At 50.9% G+C, this 15,989-nt stretch overlaps 1 protein-coding gene across 2 annotated transcripts in view; it reads right to left on the reverse strand.

Annotated features, from left to right (window-relative positions):
* DAGLA (diacylglycerol lipase alpha) overlaps window positions 1-8,878 on the reverse strand; it is a 64,302-nt gene extending 55,424 nt beyond the window's left edge. For both annotated transcript variants that reach the window (XM_032189097.1, XM_032189092.1), the window contains exon 1: window positions 8,794-8,878. The gene's annotated coding sequence lies outside the window, so the exon portion shown is untranslated. The remainder of the gene's footprint in view (window positions 1-8,793) is intronic.
* Between the last annotated feature and the right edge of the window lie 7,111 nt (window positions 8,879-15,989).

Genomic DNA, 15,989 nt, shown 5'->3' on the forward strand with positions numbered 1-15,989 from the left:
ACTTGAGCAAACACCACCGTAATCAGCTAGAGTACAAGGAAGCCACCACATTTTGGGGAAGCAGAACCTGCTGATTCTCCAAGCCCGGACAAGCAGGTTCAAGGAACAGACCAGGAAAAGAAAAAGGGGCCTCGTTCGCACTCCCCACCCAAAAGATTTTGTATGAAAGGTTTCAGGAAGTAAACCAAACATGCCATTTGAACGAAGCCTGTTGGAAGGACTGAAAGTTCAACTTACTCTTTTCTTCGGGAGCGTTCAGCCCTTGTGGTTTAGGCCAGAGGCTGAAGAGCTGTATTTTCTCATGCTAGTCCAAGGGAGTGTTTTGGCATAACACCAGGTAACTTACAGCCGAGTGGTTTGCAAAGCAAATCTATGTTAACATTGAGATTTTCATGTCATAAATCAGGTAATTTAAAGTGAAAAGGTTCCTGATTGCTTTAGCCACACCCTTTTCTGCATTTGCTCTCAAAAGGATTTCATTTCATGGCCACAATATAGAAGGGGCAGTGACATGAAATGTAACTGACCTGCAGCTACAGCAACAGGAACAAGTACAAGTCCTTCCCTTTCTGCTCAACTCTGTTGTTTTCCAAAAGAACATGCCTCCTTGTCCTTGGGATCACATAACAAAAGCAAAAAAGGCCTTATTCCTTATGAAGGCATTAAAGTGGGAAGCAAGACTAGAGCTTTCGTCTTTTGCTCTCTTCTGTTCAATTAAAAAACAATCCATTTTGCTGCTTTCAAGTCTCCTTTTGTTTATTACAAATTAAGAGTTCACTAGAGAAGAAATATGAGCTGAGCGACTGGAAAAGCAGAAGTTTTCATAGGATAAACACAAGAGCAGCTTGGGACATAAAGGCCTGTCCTTCGCACATCATTAGTGTTTCAAAGAGTGATTAGCTCAGAGGACAGGCTGAAATATTCAGAGACTTCCATGTTCCCTTTAACATCTCCATCCATCCTCCCCCCACACTAACCAAGCAACTCACCTCACTCAGAGAGCTGGCAGAAGCATCCCATACACATCCTGCAACTTGCTTTATATTAACGTGCATTTTCTGAGAAGAGAGTGAATTTCCTTCCACCTTCTTGACATGAGAAATACTTCTGAGAGCTCAGAGTCATTAAAAGCAGCCTCGGAACAATTCTGCTGTTTCACCACTCTGGTTGCTACAGCATCGTCTCAAAATACAGAGCAATGCTAAGTTCTTATCAGGCTTTCAGTCAACACTATGCTAAAAGTTCAAGTCCCGCAAAAACTCATTTCCTCATTGCGTCCTTGATGCCGAAGGCTTTGGTCACCAGCTCATTTCTCTGCTGGCTATTGTCTCCAAACATCCCTTTAACCGCACCCCACCACCATCTGCAGACCCAAGCGCACACAGGAGCACAAACAAACATTTCTCTGCTCTTTGCTGCTCCCAGTAGGAGGGAGATGACTATTTCTGTGGCCATATCATCCCCCTGGAGCTGGTCAGAGTAGCTCATCATGAAATATGCGCTGCATGTCCCAAAGAACACGGACACAACCATCGTGCCTTTGAGCTCCTAGCAGACGACTCTCCAGCTGTTCCAAGGAACAAACACCCGAGGAGCCAGGAGGATCAGGGACACAAAAACATAGCTTTCCCACACTGAAGAGCAGTTTGCATTGTTTGTTTCCTCCGTGCAAGTTAGCGACTCAGAAGCACGTGTGCCTGCACTACTCAAATACACGTCCAGCAAACTTGCACGCTCAGTTACAGGAACAAACATCTCTTCTCCCCAAACACCCAGTACCCACCTCACGGTGGATTTTCAGGCTCCCTACCCACCCCTCCCTGAACAAGCTTCTGCACATCACCCTTCGCTGGCACAAATTAAACATACTTGATACTTCCTGTGCTTGCGAGCAAACTCATACGCTGCACACTCCCAACTCACCAACCCTGTAAATATTACCAGCAGGCTCCCATCAGGCACTTGAGATGCATGCACCACACTTACTCAGCCGCCCGTTCACAGAGGAACGAGCATTTTTCTGCAGCGTCCCACATGGCTCCCACCTCCGAAACCGCCTGTACTAATTCCTCCACCTTCATCTGAGAGAAAGTCAGACCGAGGCCTCGGGGAATTGATAGATTCTCTTCCCCACCAGCAGCGAGCTGCGGTCCTATAAAAAGCAAGGTAAACAATTAACTAGCTAGCTACATGCAGCCCACAAAGATCTTTATCTCAGACTCTTCTAAGCCTGCAGAAGGCATCCAGGACAACACCGCATTTGTGGATGCCCCAGTTTCCCGTGGAGTTAAAATTGATCGCGGCCCCTGAGGCATTCAAAAGGGTTTGCTCTTAGAGATCTGGAAAAAACATGTGCTACTTTTTCTTCTGTCCACGAAAATCAACAGGGATAAAAGACCGGTTTCCAAAAGCAATGCACTGAACCAGGAATAAGCATGACATTTGGAGAGGAAAGGGCTTCTGGTGGAAGAACACCATGGTTTCCTGCAGAGAGAAATTTTAGCACCACATTTATGCAAGGGCGTTTTGCCCTGCTCTCCAATAATGCCACTGAAGTTCGAGGAAAGCTCTGCTCTTTCCGGTTTTAGAACACGCACGTAACGTCTCAGGAAAAGCACCTCTCCCTCCCTCTGCACTTCATTATTCATGTGCCAAGTAGCTCTAGCCCCGTATTAACCTTGGAAGGAAGACTTGAAAGAAAGAGCAGCCTCTTTCTCTGCTAGAAAATAAGTGAAAATGACAAAGGTGAGGGGAAGAGCAATCCCGCAGCATGCAAATAGAGAATCGTTAAAGAAATCTGTCGTTATTCTGTCTGTTCTACACAGGGAAGAGCATCCACTGCAGCAGGAACATAACACAAGTCACAAAGCGCTGCTGCTTCATCTTCTTTTAAGGAAGAAACTTACCCACCGTTCAACAGAGCAAACGGGAACTTTTCCCTTTCCTCTGATGGAGGATCACGGGCACAGGTTACCCTCAAGTAGTACCTGAACGCCCTCCTTTAGGGGAGCAGCTGTCACCAGCAGACACTGGGCTACCACAGAGATGGTGACAAACAAGCGAAGCAGGCAGAGCACAGTAACAAGGAGGGCGCCGTGGTTTACAAGGTTAAATCTGGCTGAGAGGTAACGCAGTCACACGGGACCTTCAAAGCAGAAGGACAGATCGTCTCGCTGGGGATATTCTGGAAAAAACTCCTCCGTTTCCAGAGGGTCAGAGGCAGATGCTCGAGGAGTGGCGGGCATGCTTTTAAAAGAGGGCTTTTGGGAGTTCAGCAGCAGACGAGCAAACAGAGCAGTGCGCTTCCTGCTGCCGAGCCATTCGGCAACGGAGAGCCACAAGGAGTTCATTTACTGCTTCTCACATCTGGATCACCGGAATCTGAGCTGCATCTCAACAAGGAAAGAATATAAGTTTTGGCCGTTCATTTTTCAATTTTGCCACATATAAAGGGAAGTTATAAGATGGTACTAGGTTGAATTTTGAGGAAGAATGTGCTTTCGACAGGTCCTGATGCGCTCTACTAATAGGGTATGCAAGACAACAGAAGAGAGGATTTGCCTTATTCAGGGTAATCACAGGCTGACTGAGATACTGCAAGCTCACAAAAAAGCATCTGACTTGCTCTTCTATTATGGGAGGTGAAACAGTTAATCTCCCACACGAGAAAAGAGCACAGCTCTGCAAGATCATCGAGCAGATCACCTGGGGAAAAGGCAAGCCCCCAGAAGCTCAGACATTTGAGCTGGAATCTATGTTCCAAAAATGCACCGAGGTTGTATCTTCAGCTGTAAACACCAGCAAGCACATTACAGAAATGGTGCCAAATCGTTTTTATTCTTCTTCCTAAAAGATGCAGAGCTGTGTAAATTCCAACTATATACATAAATCTGACAGGAAACCTTTCAGGGGAGAAATGCACTTAGGAGTTTTTATCCCTACCAGCCTGCCCAATTCTATTGTACTTACCGCAGTGACACGGTAACAAGATCCTGAATTTCCCCATTTCTTCCTATTATCCGGTTCAATTTTATTTAAGCTGGCCTAAGGGATTCACCATTTCATTTGCACATCTGTTGTTCTTCAGAGAAGACTGACTCAGTCTAGAGGCCTGCCTGGATCTGAGCTCAGGATCTCCCAGGTCTGTGCCGACGATCACACCTCTAGGCCAACAAACCCAAAGCAGACGTTACACAAGACAGACACGGCAAAGGCTTGCAGCACCTACGCGCTTAAGGTAGTCCTTGCACATTTCTTGACTAATGACTCCTAGGATCTCCAAACACTGGTTAAAACTATCTCACCACAGCTCCACAAGAGGAAGAGGATCTCCTACAAACCACCTGGGATCAGCAAATCTCCCTTTCAGCAAGGGAGCACCACTCCTCAATAACACGACAGACTCACTGCTTGGATGCTCCAGCAAACCTCCTCACCTCACACACCACCAGGCTGCACCACCTAAGGATCCCAGCAGCAAAGGAGGGCAAGCAGGCTCCCACAAAGCATCACCAGTGCTCGCCCACAGGAGCCCTGAGCACATCTGGCAGCTGTCTCAAGGCCCCTTGGGGCACAAGGACGCTCCCACTCCGAGGAAGACTCCGAAGAAGGAAGCACGCACAGCAGCACAATCCTGCCTCCTTTTTATGCACCTTGTTTGTGCATAAGTTTAGGGAAATGAGAGCAGCTTAAACAACTCCATGGGAGACGCTGCATCTTACTGTTAGCTTGCTAGAGAAGTTACTGCTGCACCAGGTTTCTCCCTCTGTCACTGCCTGCTGAATAGCACCTTCACCTGATGAAATGGTACATGAAAAGCACAAGGAAAATTACAATTTTTAAGGCTCTAGATTGCATCTTGCTCCATCCTGTTTGCAGGGAGAAATTCTTGTTAAGGTCATGTAGCCCACTGAGGAATCTACTCATAGTTTTAATTCCACACATGGGGAACGCGCAAGAACCAAAAGAGGGCTGGCTATCGAGTTAACTTGAGTGGAACTAAAAGCCGTGAATTCTCATGCAATTCCCCCAGACATTTAGAGGCAACCTGAGGGAGACCTAGAGGAGGGGCAGAAACCGCAGTGCAGGAGAAGGAAAAATTTCCAGGGGGCTGCCAGAACCCCACCGTCTGCAGGAACTTGTGTCCAGTTAAAGGAGCATTCGTGCAGAAGCAGACTGACTGTACACTGGGGGGTTAAGAGCACACATTAAAACTCCTTGTTCCACAGGCAGTCTGCTTGCCACGCACATTTTTCACTCTGCTGATTATTTTACTCTTCCTTGCAGCAAATCTTTTTTTATTTCATCTTTTAATTTGACATCTTTTCAAGCAAATCCAGTCTATGAGGTAGAGAACCTTCAGCCTTTCACCGGACAGGGCAGAAGAAAGAAGGGGGATGGAAAAGAACAGAAAAGAAGAAATACATGACTGAAAAGAGAGGGCACGTTTCTTCCTCGGGCTCAGTAGGAATTTAATTCAAAATCACCACCAAGATACAGCAGCATTATGCTCTGCATTTAAAACCAAATTGCATATGCATTTTGTATTAGGATATTCCGTTTCTCAAACATAAAAACGTCAGTTTTCACGTTCCTTGTTATCACTCTTTAAAGCTCGCACTAGCGCTTCAAGCAGTTAACTGACTCGTTAAGCAGATCACTTAAGGGTACATTCCTGTATATGCTCAGTTCTATAACGCGCTTAAGATCCAGATGCCAGGCACCATATGACAAACCCAGGCACCCAAACAAGCAAGCAGGATAAGAAGAGCGCTGAGCATCTTGTACTACAGAATTGCACATAGAGCAATTGCACTCGGAGGAGACGAAATGCATACGGTATTACTGGAGAGCAGGCTGAGATCTAGTGAACAGGACCCTAGTTTTTACTTTTTCCAGCTTACACTTTTCTCTATTTCTTATTAAAACCAGAGAAATAGTCTTAATTTCTTCCTTCTTAGCAGTTCAAAGTTAGAAAGATTGTGCAACAGGCCTGCTTTTTTTTTTTTTTTTAAATATATGTATTTTTTTTCCTGAGATGTCTCTTCAAAAACACAAGAGCCAGCAAGTGTTAGCTTGAAGCTGAAGGAGCGTAGTTCTAACTAGAAGCATCACAACCATTCCCACCACCATCAACATGTGCCACGCGTGTTTGTTCTGACAGACGTGCACTTAAGCTAGATTCTCACAGATGTACACTGAAATAGAGAAATATCGGCACAAAGCAGCTAAAAGCTTGATTTATTCATGGAGAATCTGTTCCAGCAGGAATAACCATCCCAAAGCTATCCACACATCTCAAGAGTCCCCTTGTCACAGTTCTGACAGCACAAAGGGCACTTTCATAAACCCCTTCCCTGTCTGAAGTCTTCCTTCGGAGAAGTAACTGGCCCCACAGCTCTCTAAAAGAGAACTGAAAGAGTTTCACTCCTCTAAGCATCTCCACTGCTGTCTCTTTAAATATAACTTCCTCAAACTGCAATGCTGAATCCAGCTCAGGATGTACTTATTCATCTGCTGGATCACTGTCAGCACCAGACTCTCAGCTTTAACCATGTACTATTAACTGCTACCTAGGTGGCACGCTGAAAAGCCAAGTGGGGTGTTTCCTTAGAGGAAAAGCAGGGTACAGGCAGACTGCCCAACATAAAAACCACGTGTTCCAGAGGAGATCTAGGACTTCGCTACTCAAGGAAAGAAGTCTCAAACAACTTTCCCCTGCCAGCAGGCTGAACAGAACCCCTGCTGTTTTAATGCAAGGAAGATCATGGAATTGTAGGCAGGGCCGTAAAGGATTCAAAGCGCCTCATTACCTAGCTGAAGCTGCGCAGGGTACCAAGCATCACGGGGCTCACGCTCAATCGTTAGCGCTCATGTGTTTCCTACGTGCTCCCACTTTCTGGTCCTTCCCTGGTAGGCACCCACAAAAGCAAAAAGATTGAGATTTGCATTGCTTCAGGAGGGTTTCATAAGTCACAAAGGCTTGGCAGAAGTGCACGAATCCTGCTTGTGAATTCATACAATTTTATTGCAACTCCGAAAGCAAAGTGACCTAGTTTTCATGATCTATCTCAAAATTAATTCACTGCTGGAATGAGGCTGCATATGAAACACCTCTCCGCCCGGTTTTGCTCTTGGCACTCTTAAAAAGCAGTGGAACATCTGCATCTTCAGCACCCTAGGATTAAAGCTTGCATCCCAAAGAGCCAACCTGAACTTCCCCTGGATTACATGATAATCCACAGCTGGCATGCTCGGATCCCCCAGGGAATGCCAAACTTTTGCAGAGGGAAGCAAAGATAGGCGGGGCTGAAAAAACATGCAAATTAAGTGGGTCTGTCAAAGGGTAGCTAGACAGCTTGCAAGTCTTCTTCGCCAGCCTCTGGTTAGATATACACAGTGCCCAAGGGATGCATAAAAATCTTCTCTGTCTTTGAACAAACTGAGGTAGACGTGGGACAAGGAACACAGCGTCTCTGTTTGCACATGAAATCCAAAAACACATCCGTGCACTCACGTATACTCCAATTTCTCTGTTGTCATAATTACTTGCACACATGAATTTTGAGTTTCATAAAATTAAAGCTGCCACAACTTAGTAGAATGCACTGAGAGACAAGTCTTCTCAACTCTTTTAAATGGTTTCTTATCTAATTTCATTCATTTTTTATCAGGCAGACCAACGGGTATTTTCATTTACCTTATTTCTCCTCTAGTTTTTACCACAGCTTTGTCATCAGAGGGGCTATTTTTGACCTTTCCACTTTTCTTCTGTGTCTAGTGGGTTTCTCAGTTTTAACCACTCAGATCATGTTGTTGCGCAACCTCTCCTTCCTAGGACTTGAGAAGAGGAACTGGTAGACACAGCAGAGTGAAGTTTGCCTTTTTCGTTGCCCATTTCTGGCAATGATTGAGCCCCGTAGCCATCACAAGGCTGCACAGATACACGTTCCCTAGGCTGAGCAGTAATACAATCAGCAGCTTGAAGAACCCAATGCAACTTTTATGCCACAGAAAGCTAACACCTAGCACAACGACAACTGGGTAACTTCACCCAGACCACGTATCCTATTCTGAAAACATTCCAGCAGTGCCTAATAGATACCCCTTTCTCCTCAGTCACAAGCAGACCTCCTTAACAGTGTAGATACTTCACCACTAGACACACATTTCACTGAAGCAAATGTCATAAAACCCAGAGATCAAAGAATCTGTCTTTACAGAAGCCACTTCCTACAATTTCATTATCTCCCAACCACGACTATTTTAAAAACACTCAGCCTGACCGCAAGAGCTCAGATGCTTCTCCCTGCTCGACCAGAGAACGACAGTCAGCGGGATGTGGAAACTCCTCACCAGGTAACACGAGGCTTTATCCTCGCAGGCGGGTAATCTCCTTCCCACCTTGGCAGAGGTTACACTTTCCTCCAGACCCATTTTCTTTTAACGAGCTGGCTAATCCATCCAACAGAGATTTGCGGCATTCAATACGCAACACTTACAAGCGCTCCAGCGTCCCAGGAGCTGGATATACTTACTACCTTTGGCAATCCCTGGGCAATTTTCCCATTCGGCACCGGCTGCAAGTCCCGCACCGCCTATAGCAGGACGCGCAGACTGTGCAGCCACCAATTCTGTATTCCAGGCGGCAACCGAGCCTGTCCCAAAGGCAGAGATTGGTACCAGCTCCCAGAATGTGCCCAGCATGAGCTGTGGCCGAGCAGCCTGGCAGCACCTGAGACCCCAATGGGATGGATGTACCCTTTTACCGTGAGAAGCACACAGCTCTCTGACCTTAACCGTGGATTCCTCTGGCCAGGGTTCGCCTCACGCCGTGGCGGACACATGTCGCAGGAGTCCCTCCGGAGCCGGGAAACTTTTTCACACGCCGGTCCCTGCGGAGAAGCGGTAACGGCTGACAGGGGGCAAAAACCCACGCGCCACACCCGCCACCGAGCCCCCCGTCCCCGTGAGGCACCGGCACCGAGCCCTAACGGGCGGGGCCGGTACCGAGGCCTGCCCCCCGCCGGGCCCCGGGGCAGCACGGCGAGGCCCCACCGCCTGCCTCAGGGCCTCCCCGGGCTGGGCCCGACCCGGGGGCCGGGCTCCGGCCGCAGCAGCCCCGCTGCACCTGCCGCGGGGCCTCCTGGCCGCCGGCACAGGCCTCGGAGGACGCCGCCTCCCTCCCTTCCTCACCTCTCTGCCGCCGCCGCCGCCGCCAGCGCCTCAGGCCCGGGGCCGCCGCCGCCGCCTCCATCCCGGGGCCTCGCGGCCGCCCCCCCGATTCTCCAACGCCGCCTCCGCCCGTGCCGGGGCCGCCCCCGCCCGTGCCGGGCCGCCCACTGCGTCAGCTTCGTAAGGGCCGCTACGCACCCAGCGGTCGCCATGGCGACGGCTGCCAGGGGAGGGGGAGCGGGAAGGGCGGGGGGAGGCGGCGGCGCCCCCTGGCGGGCCCGGCCTGAGGCGAGAGGGCCCCGGGGGCACCGCGGTGGGCCCGGCACGGTCGCCCTCCGCTTATCCGCGCGGGGAGACCCCCGCCCGATGTCCCCCAGCGCTGCCCCGGTCCCCCCAACGCAGCCCCATCCATCGGCGGTGCCCCCCAGCATCTCGCAGCCAAAAGCTCCCTCCCGGTGTAGCGGGATGGAGAGGGAAGTGAGACCACTTGTGATACCCCAAGGGCATCACTTAGAGGCTCTTACTGCAAAAGGATAGGAAAGTGGCAAAAAACATCTCTGGTGGTACGAGTACAGGTCCCAGAAAGCACACAGGCTCATCCCCCGGGGTTAGCGGCACACACGTTTCGGTCCGTTCCTCTTCAGATGGCCCACCCGGGGCACAGCACCGTGCCTGCAAAATAAAACGGCCCAACAGAACTAAAGGTGGTGGGAAAACTTCCAGCAAAAGCTTTGAAGCTCCGGTGTTCACTGATGCTGAGATCTCTGTATACCGCACAGGCAGTAAGATTGCATTCGTGCTCGTTTTAAGTCCCTTTATCTTGCCAGACAGGTGTAAAGTGGCTCCGGTTTAGATGAAAAGCTGGTGCCAAATTTAGTGTTTGCAGAAATCGTTTCACCCCGCCTTGTGGCACTTCCGAGGCCTCCTGTCAGCACGAGTCGTTCCCAGCAGAGCTGAGCCAACACGGTGGGCAGGCGCCCCTGGGAGCTCTGAAACCTGCAGCAGACAGAAGCAAGCATCTCATGGAAGCTCTACCTGACTTTTATTAATGAAAAAGCAATCAGCCGCTGTCCAAGCCATTCAATTCAAGCGGTGGTAAGGAGTATCTAACAGTCCGGATGCTGCCAATTAGCCTGCACAACTCATCACAGGCAATTAGCCTCATCCAGCTCAGGCGGTCAGCATGAGCAGCCCCAGCCACCCGTGCCCGACTGGAGCTGCCCCTCAAGCAAGGATCTGACCACATTTACAGCCCAGCCCCAGCAGCAGAGCACATCACAGCTATTGCCAGCTCTTCATCAAAACTCCTGTGGCAGTGACACAATTTACAAACAAATTTGGACTTCCTGTGTACTGATGTTTCCTTAACACTCCCTCAAGTGTTAAGGGAAGGACTCAACACCCCTCAGAAGTCCCCCATCTCTGCCCCTGCGCCACACTGGCATCGCCCTCTGTCCTCCTTGCGAGGGTGGGTGGAGGAGCACTGCGGGTAATGATTGCTTGCCAGAAAATCTGCCTGATTAAGATATTAATGGGAGCGCATTATAAGAGAGGAGATGTTTGCTAAGCCTCAGAGAACCACCTCAGCCCTGCTAAACCTGATCCTCACCTACATCCTCTGTAGCAAGAACATTACCTTACAAGCTTCACAACCTGGGGAAAATGAAAGAGTTCGGCTTCGAGTGCCCAGGGCGATGGCACAGAATTGTACATGCGTCAGTGACAAGCCCTACATCTTAGGAGAGATATAGGAGAGCAGAGTTACAACATCAAAGATAACATACATCATCTGGGTCATCATCATGGATAGCTCAGACACATGCCTATTAGGGCTCACTTACACAGGCTGCTTGATTACCTCTTCATCAGGAAGTCAACTCCACCGACACAACTGCTGGTTTCTCAAGAAAGCCTTTAGCAGCAACTCTGGCTTAGTAAATTGCTGCCCCTTACTCACGCTTGGACAGTACCCCACTTTGTGGGGTCACGCTCAGCTGAAAAATAACCCAGGGATAAAAGATGTCACCACGTCCCTGGATTGCTGATGCCAGACATCCAGGACAAGCAAGGAGTCCAGACCACTGCAGCCAACCTTGGCTGGGCTCTGGCAAGCTCTGTGACATGCCAGCAGTGTACAGGAAGGATGTGATCAGAGGAGAACCAGCAGCTCTGCTGATCTGAGGGTCCTGTGGAAAGCCAGCGGGATGCTGGGGTTAAGGATCACATCATCCTAAGCCTTAAAGCAAAACGAGATCCTCCATAGGAAATTTGGAAAAGTATCAAGGCTCTGAAGTATACAAACCCAGGAGCCACCAGCTTCTAAAAATAGCTGCCTACATGGGAAGCTGTTTTATTATTATTATTATTATTCAGTTTGTTTTAGTTACCACCACCCCCAAGCACAGCACATCCAATTGAACTGCTCTTAAATCAGGCTCCTGCTTGCCTCACAGAGCCAGACAGCTCATTACTCCATGGTAATGAACCCCTCTCCTTGGTCACAGCCCTACCCGTTTCCCTGAACTCCTCCATAAGATTTACGGTAATATCATAGGGGGGAGGAAAAAAACAAAACAAAACAAAACACACACCACATTAACAGAAATCCTACATGGGATCTTCCAAGAGCACAGCAGCCTCCTTGACACCAGGCTTCAAACACCCAGGCGCCTTCTGCCTCCTGCTGAAGCCCTGTGACACCCCAAACCGGGGTAAGCCCCATCACCCGGCTTTGTGCCAGACTCTCCTCCACTTCCCTGCAGGTTAAAACTGCCTCGAGATCACTTTTGAGGTCAGTTTTTGGGGTCCTACCACCAGACGATTGTCCCAAAGCTTTTTCCACCACATGTGCTAGGAAAGCAAGCCATCTCCAGCTGCTCTGTGGTGCCTGAGCGGCATGCAGAGAGAAGCCAGCACCCAGCCCCTGTGGAGGACCACGGGCACAGTTTTGCACAGCTAAATTCAAAGGGAAGGCTGCTAGGACAGGCAGTCGGCAGCAGATGAGGGATAACGTTGCCCCAGTATTCCCTCCACACCTCACCTGCCATCTCTCATTCCAGGTCTCTCACTACCAAGTTCCCACAGGAGAGTACCTGCAAATCAGAGAAACACTGCACTGTTGCCAATGCCAGAAACAACTAGAATTGAAGAACTTAAAAAGAGCCAGTAGGGTTGCCTGGCCCCCATTTCCATCATATCAAGTGCCTGTCTTTGCCTTCAGCACTGCCATAGCCATGCCCCCCCAGCCTGCCAGCTCTCCTTCACCACCCAGCGTCAGCTCCTGCCTGCAATCAGCCTGAGCCATCAGCTCCTAATACCCAAGAGTTTCGAAACCAGTGCCTTCAGGCTGATTCTACCCAGTTCAGGAGAAGCTCCCCAGACTGGCCACCAGGTCTATCACTAGCCACGGCCAGAGCTCCCTGGAAACCTGCTCTGCCTCGGTGGTCACAGAAACAGCCCCAATCCCAACACACACAGCCACCACATCCCAGGAGAGATGTTTGGGTCCCGTTGGGGACAAAACCACAAACTCATTCAGTGCAAGCTCTGTCTTGTCCCCATTCATGCTTTTCAGAAGGCTAGGGTTGCTGCAGCCTGGAGTAGCCCAGCATCTACATCTGTTCCTGTCCCATGCTGTGTTCTCGAGTCCCTGAAACAAGTTCCTTCCTGCAAGCTGGGGCTCACTTTGGAGATCAGAGCTCCCCAGCCTCAGCCACTCTAACCTGGGGACAAATGTTCTGCAGATGTTGGGAGCACAAAGCCAGGCTCCTAGAGGGACACGCCAGGGCTTACAGGCTGCTCTGGAGCTGAATCCCCAAATCAGGCAGGGCACACCTGGACCTCTTCACTCCCAGCAGCATCTGCCAGGCACCTGAAGAGGCAGAGCATCACCGAGCTGCGGGGCTGCAGCCAGGTCCCAGTGGGACAAGCTGGGCAGTGCACTGCCAGCACGCTCCCAGCTAACCCAGCAGCTCCTTGCCTCGTCGCTGCTCCCCGGGCTCTGCTGTGCAGGATCCGTCCTTCCTGCAAGCCGCCCTCCACCCAGGGAGCCAGGGCACCACACGCCTTCCGTGCTTTGGGCTCACTTTCGGCAGGGTAAATCCACGTGTGCACACACAGTTATTGTACAAGCTTAGACAAAAAGCCTAGAAACCGTTTCCCCCCTCCCCAGGGTTGCGCTTGGTAATTCAGCGCAACCCTCGCTGCTAATGATTCCAAGCACAAACTCATCCTCCAGCTGCTTTTCTAAATCTGTGCCAGATCTAACTATGGAAGCCAAGCCTCAAAGACTTGCTATAAATCCCGCCAGCGCTTCCCCCTCCCAAGGACATTATCCAGCATTACCCAAGCTGTGACTCCTCAGCCCAGAAATTTCTCACTGGTAAATAGCCGTCTCCACTGAAGAGGAACATTAAATAACGTTTCACTGGAGCTCTCCCTGCTGCTGCGGCTGGTTAGCAATGCTCAGGGCCTTTTCCTGGCCATCAGTTGCAGGTGGCCTCTCCATCAGAGAGGAGCTGGAGGGTGGTCAGAGCAGTGCTGGGGGCTGTTGGTACGTTGGCCATCCGCCTCCCTCCTGGAGGAACCCCTCAATCTCAGCAAGCTTTTTTTTTTTCCTTTTTTTCTCCTGTTTTTTTTTTTTTTTTTTTTTTTTCCTCCCTGTGCAATCCAAGCTTGCCTTGGATTGTAAAGCCTCATGGCTTTGCAGGAAAAGGAAGCAGAAATGAACCCTAGAGGCTGAGAGGGGACAAAATGCAAGCCCATGAGCTCCTCATCCTGGGGGCCTGACTCGAGGTGCTGCGCTTACAGTGCTGGCAGCCCAGCAGAGGGCCTGGCTTCAGCACAGTGCTGCCTAATTCGGGTGCAACAAATGCTGCTTTCGTCTGCTCGACCTCCCCCCCCGAATTCCTGTGTGCTCTAATTCCTCCCCGCCGCCCACCTCTCAAATGCCCCTGGCTCCATCCTCCTTGCTAAAACCTCACTCGGAAGGAGAGCTCCAGCCCAGAAATGAATCAGGATTTTTAACAGGAGCTTTAAGGGACGTGGGATGCATTCACCCCCACAAGCAGGAGAGCTGGCCTTTTCCCAGGGCCCTGCGGGACTCAGTCAGGTGGCATGAGCACAGCTTCCCTGCAGAGGAGCTGCAGCCACGGTGCCAAACCACAGGAGCTCACCCCATGGGCTGACCAAAAACGAGCACCTGCCCTACTGCTGGTGGCTCGCAAAGCTCCTGGCAATGGCAGTGGCAATCATCGCTGCAGCAGGAAAGGAAAGTTTGCGGTTCAGCTGTGTTGTGCCTGTCAGTGACAGAGAAAAGCGGTCGTAAGAGAGCACTGAGCCTGCCACATCCTCACCACGCAGCTCCTGCAGCCTCCCAGGAAGCAAGGGGGCTGCGAGCACCGCTGTCGGATGTGGGCACTGCCCAGAGGATGCAGGTGCTGCCCAGAGGATGCCGCTGCTCCCCAGTTGCCTCGCCTGGACATCAGTCAGATGCAATTAAAAAACAGCAGCTGGAGCCAGGGCACTTGGATAATTTCATTAGGCCAAATGCTCTCCTGTCTCTGCTAGCCTGGGAATCCGTGCTGGTTTCTGGAGGTGATCATTAGCAGGAGTTAGGCAGTTGTACTGAACAGAGAGCTTTCACATCAGGGATTCCTCTCTGGCTCTGCTCCTGGCTCCTTTCCCACGCCTCACACCAGGCTGCGGGGCCATCCCTCAGTTCTCCAGAACCTCAAAGACCTTTCTAACACACTTGGCTTCAGCCCAGCTCTGACCTGATGGAGGGGAAATCTCTGCTATCGCCTGGAGAGTGCTCCCTAGGGAGAACCTCACTCAGAAATATCCCAGAATAATTCCCCCGTGGAAAAATTCCCAATTTTCCCTTGCAGGCAGCAGCTTCCACTTGTACATGCAGCACAGCAGCATACCCAGACTCCCTCAAACACAGGTTGCTCAGCGCTTCCAGCAGCAGCAGAGGTGCCTGAGATGGCCTTGGCTTTGAGGAGGGCAGCCTGCCTCTGGGGGTCTCTCCTCCAGGAGGAATTTTGGGTTTGGTGGTACACCACCAGCCTTACCCTCAGCCCCAGAGGGGCAAGATGGCCCAACCAAAGCACTGCATCCAGGTGGCTTCCTAGAGCTGTCTTCACTGCCCAGAATCAATTTCTGATGGGAGAAGAGCTGCAAATCCCCAGCTGTTCCTTCTTCGGGCACTGAACCACAGCACGGGGGAGAAGCAGAGAGAGAGCAAGCAGCTGGGGTGAGGCGGCAGGCTTTTAAGCAAATGTGCAGCATCTGTGGGGTGCCAGCTTCCCCCGCCTGCTGGGGCTGTGAAGCAGAGGCAGCACGAGGATGGGGAGCCTGAGCAGGCAGTGCCAGACACCCCGATTGCTCGGCTGCACCTGGAACAGGGCAGAGGAGCTGGGGAGCTGCAAGCACCCTGAGCCCCAGCTGTGTCCATGCACCTTGGCTGCTGTGATTTGAGCCCTTCTGTCCTGGAAACTGCCAATTCAAACACCCACATCATCTGCTAAACCAGCAGCCATCAGATTAACGCATGGCACAGCTCTGGTTCTGCCTCTCCAAAGCCACTTCCCTAGAAATTAATGTCTCATCTTTGCCCTGCGGCAGCAGCAGGCAGGCCAGGGCCCAGACATGCTGCAGGGACACGAGCAGTGCCAGCCCCCAGTCCCTGCGCAGACCTGGAAGCATGATGCAGGCTGAGGGAGCAGCGTGTGGATCAGGCTGAGGGAGCTGGAAAAGATCAGGCTGTAAAGAAATAGCCAGCACGCAGGCGAAGACACCAGCGCCCGCCCAGA

This window comes from Aythya fuligula, chromosome 5 (genome assembly GCF_009819795.1).
Source record: "Aythya fuligula isolate bAytFul2 chromosome 5, bAytFul2.pri, whole genome shotgun sequence".
In the NCBI taxonomy this organism is placed as follows: Eukaryota; Metazoa; Chordata; class Aves; order Anseriformes; family Anatidae; genus Aythya; species Aythya fuligula.